This window comes from Myxocyprinus asiaticus, chromosome 46, assembly GCF_019703515.2.
Source record: "Myxocyprinus asiaticus isolate MX2 ecotype Aquarium Trade chromosome 46, UBuf_Myxa_2, whole genome shotgun sequence".
NCBI lineage: Eukaryota > Metazoa > Chordata > Actinopteri > Cypriniformes > Catostomidae > Myxocyprinus > Myxocyprinus asiaticus.
In genome coordinates, this window is record NC_059389.1 from 16803993 (window position 1) to 16814511 (window position 10519).

The following is a 10519-nucleotide window of genomic DNA, read 5'->3' on the forward strand; positions in this document are numbered from 1 at the left end:
CTGCTGGAATTTTGGCCCATTCCTCCAGACAGAACTGGTGTAACTGAGTCAGGTTTGTAGGCCTTGCTCGCACACGCTTTTTCAGTTCTGCCCACAAATTTTCTATCAGAGTGAGGTCAGGGCTTTGTGATGGCCACTCCAATACCTTGACTTTGTTGTCCTTAAGCCATTTTGCCACAATTTTGGAGGTATGCTTGGGGTCATTGTCCATTTGGAAGTCACATTTGCGACTGCGCCTTAACTTCCTGGCTGATGTCTGAGATGTTGCTTCAATATATCCACATAATTTTCCTTCCTAATGATGCCATATATTTTGTGAAGTGCCACCAGTCCCTCCTGCAGCAAAGCACCCCCACAACATGATGCTGCCACCCCCATGCTTCACGGTTGGGATGGTGTGCTTCGGCTTTCAAGCCTCACCCCTATTCCAAAAATAATGATGTACGTGGTACCTTCAGGCATTTGGAAATTGCTCCCAAGGATGTACCAGACTTGTGGAGGACCGCAAGTTTTTGGTATTGGATGATTTCTTTTGATTTTCCCATGATGTCAAGCAATGAGGCACTGAGTTTGAAGGTAGGCATTAAAATACATCCATAGGCAGGGTTGGGAGGGTTACTTTTGAAATGTATTCCACTACAGATTACAGAATACATGCTGTAAAATGTAATTTTTAACGTATTCCGTTAGATTACTAAAGGTCAGTAATGTATTTGGATTACTTCTTCAGCACTGGTAGATTTTTTCACTTGTTTTGACTATAAAAACTCTGCCAGTACAGTAAGACAAAATACACATGTTAAAAATAGATTCTCTGAAAAACCTAAATATCTTATGCAGTGTTGTTTCTAAAACAAGATAAATAAAATTGATCTTGTTTTAAGGATTTTTAGATATTTTTACAGAAAAACAATACAAAAATGATTATCGGGAGCCACGTGACACCATGCGAAGGGCAGACGTGTGAGAGACAGCTCTGCGCACTTTGCTAATTTTTAAAATTATTTTCATGATATAATCCGGTGAAATTCGGAAATTTGCTGTTTGAGGTAAACATGGCAAAGAAGTTAAAATCCTTGGGCTCTGGAGACATTAAAAGATACTTACGGGTTCAAGATGAAAGCTCAGACAGGCTTGTGGACCGGGGACTCGATTTGAATGGAGCGACGGGAGAAGGAATCCAGCGTCAAATGTCCAACATGTCGGTGATGTTGATGAAGGTACTTGTGGACTTGGAGGATCTCGCTGTAATACGTCGATCGATTACGGCGAAGGAAAAAAATTATCTGAGTTAGTCACAAGAGTGACAGATGTTGAGAGACAAATTGATTATTTGGAGTTATCAGAGAGGGAATCATCCGCTAATCCGCCCGCGACCAAAGTTGATTTGGAACGTGTTTCTGAAAAGCTTGAAGATCTTAAGAATAGAAGCCGCAGGAATAACATTTGAATTGTTGGAATTCCTGAGCATGATGAGGGCAGAGATATGGTTAAATTCCTAGACGAGCTTTTCCCGAGTCTGCTTGACATAACAGGCCACAAGCTGGAAATCGAGCAAGCTCACAGAGTCCCAGCTCACAGATCTGCTGAGGGAAACAGGCCAAATCGATTCTGGCCAAATTTTTGAGATCATCTGATAAAGATCTCGTGTTGCAACAGGCAGGAAGAATTACAATATTTTCTTGTTCCCGGACTTTGCGAACTCGACAAGAGAGAAACGCGATCGGTTTAAGGAATGCAAGAAACTCTTACATCAGTGGAAGATCACTTTTGCTCTGATGTTTCCAGCCAGACTGAGAATAAACTTTATATTTTTTTTTTGTTTTGTGAAGGAACACACCTTTGAGTCTACACGTTCTTTGTGTTTATTCTGCCTATTGGCTGGGGTTTGTTTTACAAAATATTTGATGTTATGTAATTTTACCTTACAAATTTGTGAGGCAAAATTTAGCAATCCGATGACAAAGTTGATGCGGGGGCTCTCGTAGGCGTACATGGACTCTTTGAGTTTAAAGGGATTGACGCTGGTTGGCGCTTTCATGCGCAGGGTTAATGCGCACGTTTTTCTTTTTTCTGTTTGTTTTGTTTGGGGAGAAGTTCGGGGTTTTATTGTTGCATTAATATTGAAATGTGGTCTTCATAATTTTGTTTTTGGCACACAATTTATTTTTTCTATTATATCAAAATGTCAAATGTTAATATGAGTGTACTATCTCTCTCCACATGGAATGTGAATGGGTTGGGGCACCCATAAAAAGAAGGAAGGTTATTTCTTTTTTTAAACGTAAGAAATATGATATAGTGTTTCTTCAAGAAACACATCTCTCCCCGCAGGAAGCTGAAAAATTTAGGAAGATATGGGGTGGAAATGTCTTCTTTAGTGTTGGTTCAAATAAGAGCAGGGGAGTCATTATATTGGTAAATAAACATTTACAATTCAAATGTCTCAAACAGTTTAATGATAAATTAGTCATTATTGTTTTAGCAGAAATTCAGGGGCAAAGTCTGATTTTGGCTGATATTTACGCACCTAACGCTGATGATCAGGGCTTTTTTATAGATCTTCAAGGGATGTTGCAAGTCGCTGGCACTCCTCATGATATAATTTTGGGAGGAGACTTTAATCTTTTGATGGATTCTGTCCTTGATCATAGTGAAGCAAAAGAGTGTAAGCCCCCTAGAGCAACATTGACGCTTCACAGGATGTGTAAAATCTTGGTCCTACAGATATTTGGAGACTTTTGAACCCATCTGGTAGAGACTATACATTTTTTTCATCAGTCCATAAGATTTATTCTAGAATAGATTTTTTTTTTTAATATCCAAACCCCTCATTTCATCTGTTTTTGATTGCTCAATTGGAAACATTTTAGTCTCGGATCACACCCTGGTGAGTTTAGAGGTGTTGCCACATATAGAGAAAAATAAATCACATATTTGGCGCCTTAATGTATCCCTTTTGCAAAATCCTGATTTCCAACAAATGTTAAAGACTGAAATCAGTGTTTATATGGAGACCAACTAGTCCTCGGTATCCTCTCTGGGCGTGGCTTGGGAGGCACTTAAGGCAGTTATTAGGGGTCGGATCATACAGTATGCCTCATTCGTCAAAAAATCCAAAGCACGAGAACTCGTGGAGTTGGAAGGAAATATTAAAAGTGCAGAGGCAGAGCTGAAGTGCCGTATGTCAGCTGATGGCCTCAGAGAATTGACCCGATTGAAATATAGATATAATACTATTTTGTCGCAGAAAGTGGAGTTTTGGTTATTCAGGGCAAGGCAGTCATACTTTGAGTCGGGGGACAAAGCAGCAAAGCTTTTGGCTAGATATATAAAGCAGAGAGAGTCTCTTCCTATCATTCCCTCACTGAAATCTGCTGGTGGTGAAATTTTTACCTCAGCCATTGATATTAATAATGCCTTTAAAGAGTTCTATCTTGATCTTTATAGTTCCACGTCTTTGTCTACTGATGAAGATATTAGAAACTTTGTGGAACCATTAGATCTTCCTAAACTGAAGACTGAGCAAAAAACCTCTCTTGATTCTGAGATAATTTTAGATTAATATATACTGGTAGTGATAGAGAATTTGGACTCAAGATGGCGCCGAGTATGGCTGCTGCGTTGCGAGCTCCGCACAACATTGTAGTGTTTTGTTTGTTTTGTTTACAATTCTTATGTTTTTTGTCTTGGATGTTGTCTGACTTATTGTCTACGACAGACAAACACTTTTGGACATTGGTTCTGCAATTACACACCGTAAACCGGACTTCAAATCCCTCAATGCCGACCCGCTGTTTACAAACACGCCAGCGGAGCCCTTTGTCTGGGCAGCCCGGCCGCGGAAACGCAAAAGGAAAAGGGGAAACAGAGCCGGTGTTCTCATCAGAGTAAGACGTTGTGCAAATCGACCCCCGCTACCCAATATTCTACTGGCAAATGTTCAGTCTCTGGACAACAAACTCTGCGAGCTGAGAGCGCGGATCTCTTTCCAACAAGAGACGAGGGACTGCTGCATTATCTGCCTAACAGAAACTTGGATGTCTGCGGAGATTCCAGACTCAGCCATTGAACCCACAGGGTTCTCCGTGCACCGAGCGGACAGAGCAAAAGACCTCTCAGGTAAAAGCAGAGGTGGTGGTGTATGTTTTATGACCAACAAATCCTGGTGTGATCAGAGGAACATACATTCTATCAAGTCTTTCTGCTCTCCTGATCTGGAATTTCTCATGCTTCTGTGTCGACCGTTCTGGCCACCGAGGGAATTCACAGCGTTGAATCAGTCTCCGGTCGCTGCCATCTCACTTGACGCCGAAAGGCTTTTGATATGGTAGAATGGGATTATCTTTTTAAGATTTTGGAAATGTACGGGTTCGGGAGTACATTTATTGGTTGGATTAAGTTACTTTATAGACACCCTGTAGCAGCGGTACAAACAATGGATTAATTTCCGATTATTTTACTCTGGATAGGGGCACTCGGCAGGGTTGCCCTCTTTCCCCATTATTGTTCTGTCTTGCCCTGGAACCATTAGCAGCCGTGATAAGAAAGGAGGATGATTTTCCAGGGGTGGTTGCGGGAGGTGTGGCACATAAGCTTCTGTTTTACACAGATGATATTTTATTATTTGTCTCTGAACCTACTAGATCTATGCCTTGCCTCCACAGAATTATTAATTCCTTTTCCAAGTTCAGGATACAAAGCTCAGGATACAAAGTCAATTGGTCTAAATCCGAAGCTTTGGCTCTGACAGCGTACTGTCCAGTAACGGCTTTCTAGCCAGGCGCCTTCCAGTGGCCCCAACAGGGCATTAAATATTTGGGGATTTTATTCCCAGCAAATTTGTCTGATTTAGTTAGTGTTAATTTTGACCCTTTAATAGAGAGGTTTTCGAGCGATGTGGGCAGGTGGGCTTCATTACATTTATCGATGATTGGGAAGGTTAATGTTATTAAAATGAATTGTATTCCAAAATTGAACTATCTGCTACAGTCTCTCCCTGTAGATGTCACCCTCTCTTATTTCAAGCAATTTGATAGCATAGCGAAGTCCTCCATTTGGAATGGTAAACGTCCCAGATTGCATTTTAATATGTTACATAGGCCGATAGACAAAGGTGGGCTAGGCCTACCCAAGATTTTGTTTTATTACTATGTGTTCAGTCTCAGACATTTGGCTCATTTGTCAATTCCACCTGAGAGAGCCCTTCCCTGGTTTGTTATTGAACAGGCAGTTCTTGCCCCTATTTCGCCATTACAAGGCATCTCTATCAAACTAATCGGAAAAGTTAAGTTACACCCCGTTATTTCGCGTTTACACTCGGTATGGACTAAAGTGTCCAGACTGTTTAAACTGGACACTTATTTAAATGTTGCCTCGAGCATATGGCAGAACCAAGATAGTGTATCGTCAAGTCCCCTTTCTGCTGGCCAGAGTGGATTGTGAGGGGGGTTGCTACACTTGGTGACCTATATGAAAGTGGAGTGTTGAGATTGTTTGAAAACTTGGTGCAACATTTTGGGATCCCCAGACCTCAGTTTTATAGGTATTTACAACTGCGCCACCTGCTTTGTACTATTTTTGGGAGTAGCACCCCCCCCCCCCCCACAAGGAGGCAGATGCTTTGGGAAAGGTGATTGTGGCTTTTGGAAAAGGTCATGAGGCATCAGTGTACTACTCCCTGTTAATTCAGAGTCTGCGGGACGGTGCCTTAACTTCTCTCAAGAGAGTATGGGAAAAAGATTTCAACTTGGCATTGGAGGAAGGAGTGTGGGCTAAGATTCTTAAAAACGTTATGTCTGCATCTAGAGATGCAAGGGTGCATCTTATAAATTACAAATTTTGCATAGATTTTATTTGACCCCCTCTAGACTGTATAGGCTTGGTCTTAAAGACACACCCACCTGCTGGAGATGCCAATTGGAGGATGGAGACATGGCCCATGTTTTTTGGTGGTGTGTCGAGATCCAGAAATTCTGGTCGAAGGTTCAGAATTTTGTGTGTGACATGGTGGGCACTCGGGTTTCGTTTTGCCCCAGTCTTTGTATTCTGGGCGATGGGGCGGTCATCGTTGTGGGGGATGGCCATATTGAGAACTGGGTTCTGACCTGTGTGATGATTGCCAGGCAGGTTATTTTGAGGGGTTGGAGGTCAGCTGGTGCGCCCCCATATCCGGAGTGGTGCACGGAGATGGGGAGGGTAGCGGCTTATGAGGAGGTGTCATTGGGAAGACGGGGTGATTTAGATTTGTTTGTCCGGAAATGGGGCATGTATTTGGAATTTTTGGGGGACTCTCGGGTAGGGTGTGGAGAGATTATTGTAGTATAGTTTTTAAGTAAGTATGATTATTATGTGAGTATATGTATGTGTATGTATATATTTACTTATGTGTGACCACAGGATTGTTTTTTGGGGAGCCGGGGTTGGGGGTTGGGGGGGAGGGGTTAAACGTTGTGTGTATATATATATGTGTGTGTTTCTTATTATTATAAGATTTAATAAAAAATGTTAATTATAAAAAAATTATTATCAAGAATATGATTTTTGCCTTAATATCAAAGGTCTTACTAGAAAAAAAGAAATTATGATCCAATGTGAATTTTCTTGATAAAAAAATATGATCGTGCCTGGTAACATGTGTATGTAAAATGGCTAGAAATAGCATTTTTGCTTAGCGTAAAGCTGACAATTTACACATTTATTTCTATTTCTTGTGCTCCAAACTTACTTCAAACGTACTTCTCTGTCTGCTCGTATGAATGTAACACATCATAAGAAAGTGTTTCACCGCTGTTCAAATGCACTTTGGATCGCATCATTTATATGTATAAATGTTTTCCATCTGAAAGGACTAAATATTAAATGAAACAAATGACAATAAAATGCTCAAAAAAAAAAAAAAAAAAAAAAAAAAAAAACTCAGCAAAAAAAGAAACATCCCTTTTTCAGGACACTGTATTTTAAAGATAATTTGGTAAAAATCCAAATAACTTTACAGATCTTTATTGTAAAGGGTTTAAACAATGTTTTCCATGCTTGTTCAATGAACCATAAACAATTAATGAACATGCACCTGTGGAACGGTCGTTAAGAAACTAACAGCTTACAGAGGGTACAACTTCTACTGACTCTGAAATACACCAAAATAAAGATGCCCAGGGTCTCTGCTCATTAGCGTGAATGTGCCTTAGGCATACTGCATGGAGGCATGAGGACTGCAGATGTGGCCAGGGCAATAAATTGCAATGTCCGTACTGTGAGATGCATTAGACAGCGCTACAAGGAGACAGGAAGGACAGCTGATCATCCTCGCAGTGGCAGACCACATGTAACAACACCTGCACAGGATCGGTACATCCAAATATCACACCTGCGGGACAGGTACAGGACGGCAACAACAACTACCCGAGTTACACCAGGAACGCACAATCCCTCCATCAGTGCTCAGACTGTCCGCAATAGGCTGAGAGAGGCTGGACTGAGGGCTTGTAGGCCTGTTGTAAGGCAGGTCCTTACCAGACATCACCGGCAACAACGTAGTCTATGGGCACAAACCCACCTTCGCTGGTCCAGACAGGACTGGCAAAAAGTGCTCTCCACTGACGAGTCGCGGTTTTGTCTCACCAGGGGTGATAGTCGGACTTGCGTTTATCGTCAAAGGACTGAGCGTTACACCGAGGCCTGTACTCTGGAGCTGGATTGATTTGGAGGTGGAGGGTCCGTCATGGTCTGGGGTGGTGTGTCACAGCATCATCGGACTGAGCTTGTTGTCATTGCAGGCAATCTCAACGCTATGCGTTACAGGGACGACATCCTCTTCCCTCATGTGGTACCCTTCCTGCAGGCTCTTCCTGACATGACCCTCCAGAATGACAATGCCACCAGCCATACTGCTCGTTCTGTTCATGATTTCCTGCAAGACAGGAATGTCAGTGTTCTGCCATGGCCAGCGAAGAGCCCGGATCTCAATCCCATTGAGCATGTCTGGGACCTGTTGGATTGGAGGGTGAGGGCTAGGGCCATTCCCCCCAGAAATGTCCGGGAACTTGCAAGTGCCTTGTGGAAGAGTGGGGTAACATCTCACAGCAAGAACTGGCAAATCTGGTGCAGTCCATGAGGAGGAGATGCATTAAAGTTGTTGAATCATTTTACGTTCATACAAATATTTTCACATGTTAAGTTTGCTGAAAATAAAAGCAGTTGAAAGTGAGAGGACGTTTCTTTTTTTTGCTGAGTTCTATCTATCTGTCTGTCTGTCTGTTTGTCTGTCTGTTACTCTCTCTGTTTATCTGTCTGTCTGTCCGTGGACACCTTAGCAAACTCTTAGTAATGCACTGTCTTTCTGTCTGTGTTTATCTAACTGTAAGGCCATAATCTTCAAGCATCAAACAAGATTTTGTCAAGCCAACATCAAAGTTTGTCTTGACAAACTTTACCTATCTAGTAAATTTGTTGCTTTATTTAGATTATAGGATTAATGAGTTATAATAACACCACCAAGTATTTAAATAAGTTATAATAATGATTAATTACATAAATTATATAAATAATATAAACAAATAACAATGATCATATTTTGATTTGTATTTTAGTGTATTTTTAAAGACAGTTTACATATTTTTCCTTTTTTTTCTGCTCCACTATAATGAAATGGTTATGCTTTTATGTCTTATTTGTTATAATGCCTTGTTGACTGTATATTGGCAAGTACAAATAAATAAGTATGAAGAAATAAACTGATTAATACAGTAAGGGTGAAAAATATTTGAGAAAATGCCCTTACATGAGAATTGCCAAATTGGGTAAATTGCTAAATTAATGATTAGTTTACTTCCCAAATTGAGTTTAACAAAAAAGAAACATCTGAACTCTCTAGCATGGCTAACCTACAAATGTTGTTATAGCTTAAAAGTGCTGTTATTCAAATCTCTTTATTGGACTTTTTTGTAGACTACTATATCACAAAACATGTATATTTATTGATTGTGGGCAACAATCAAATAAAATTCTTAAGAATAGCCAGAAGATGGCATCAAAGACCAGTAATGAATTTTTTGACTTTCCATGCAATCATGCCCCTTTAGCAACACTCTTGTCCTATATGCTTATTATAGTATAACCTGACTGAACTAATCTGGCTGCATCTGAAATAAGATTAGGCTGAACTTCCTTCCAATGCTAGTTGAGGAGATAGAACTCCTTTAATAAATCTGCCTTATTCTCACAATTCTTTATCGTAAGTGTTTCCTTGCCCTGTTGCCTTGAAATATAATGTATTTATCTGCAACTAATACAAGCAAACTGGCCCCAAAAAGTATTTCGACACTTAAACCACACTTAAAATGTATGAATTTCATTGCAGTAATACAAAATAAACCATTTGCACACAACTGATGCTACACCTTTTCCATGGCAGAGTAAACAGAGGTGTAGTTCATCACATGCACTATGTACTGTACTGTATATGTTCCACAAACATTTGACAAAAAGAAAGTATCCAAATACTTTAGTGTTTACTTTAAACAATGTATGTACTGTTTTTATAATTTAAAACCTAACAAATGTCTTTTTGTGAAATGTGTAGCTTGATACACACTTTCATGTAAATAATAATTCTAATTCAGTGACTCATACATTTACAGTTTTTCTCAATCGCTTTGGCTAATTTTTTGAAACAGTCTTAACTTTCTCTAAACTGTAAGTGCAATTGTCACAACTGTTTTATGGGACATCACAACTCTACTGCATGTCTGCGAAATGTAGTAACTCACCCAAAACATATAATTCATGCATCAAAACCTAGTTATTGTGTCAGTAAATTGGCTAATGCCACCAAAATAAAAAGTTTTTTTGTCATCGTGTGAGCCGTTCTGGTTAAAATGTTTAGGTGTTTTTTCAGCATGGCAGTCAACACTGGAAATGTTTGTTATATAATTTTTTATTTTTTTATTTTTTTTAAACTTTTTTGTTGACACTGACTGCTTACTGTACAATACAGGAATGTGAGTTTTGTCTAGCTGAATGCTATTGTGTATCAAACTGAGATTTTTAGATACCGATGTCAACAGTAGGTAAAAGTTTACTGTGAAAAGTCAATACTGTACAATACTGTAGTACACAGAAAAAGGATATGCACATTTGTATGTATACAGTAAATTAATTTTTGTAGCAATGTGTTACATATAAACATAAAATTCACATCTGCATGTCCATTTTTACACATTTCTTCCATGTAAAGTCATATATAGTGAAAAGAAAACTGCTACAAAATGACATCCATGCAAAAAAACAAAAAAACATAAACCTGCAATGGAAAAAACCTGCGGTAGTTCTGTAAAAAACAATAAATTGTACCTCCTCACAGTATGTAACACTGCAAGTTCCCATCTTCTTGGTAGACATCCTGTCGCTCTTGTTGGTCTGGCCAGAGATTTAGTAGACATCACAAGCATTCCATGTCATAGATATTTATGGAATATACATGTATGTCTGACAGATTTTGATAACTGAATGGCTCATT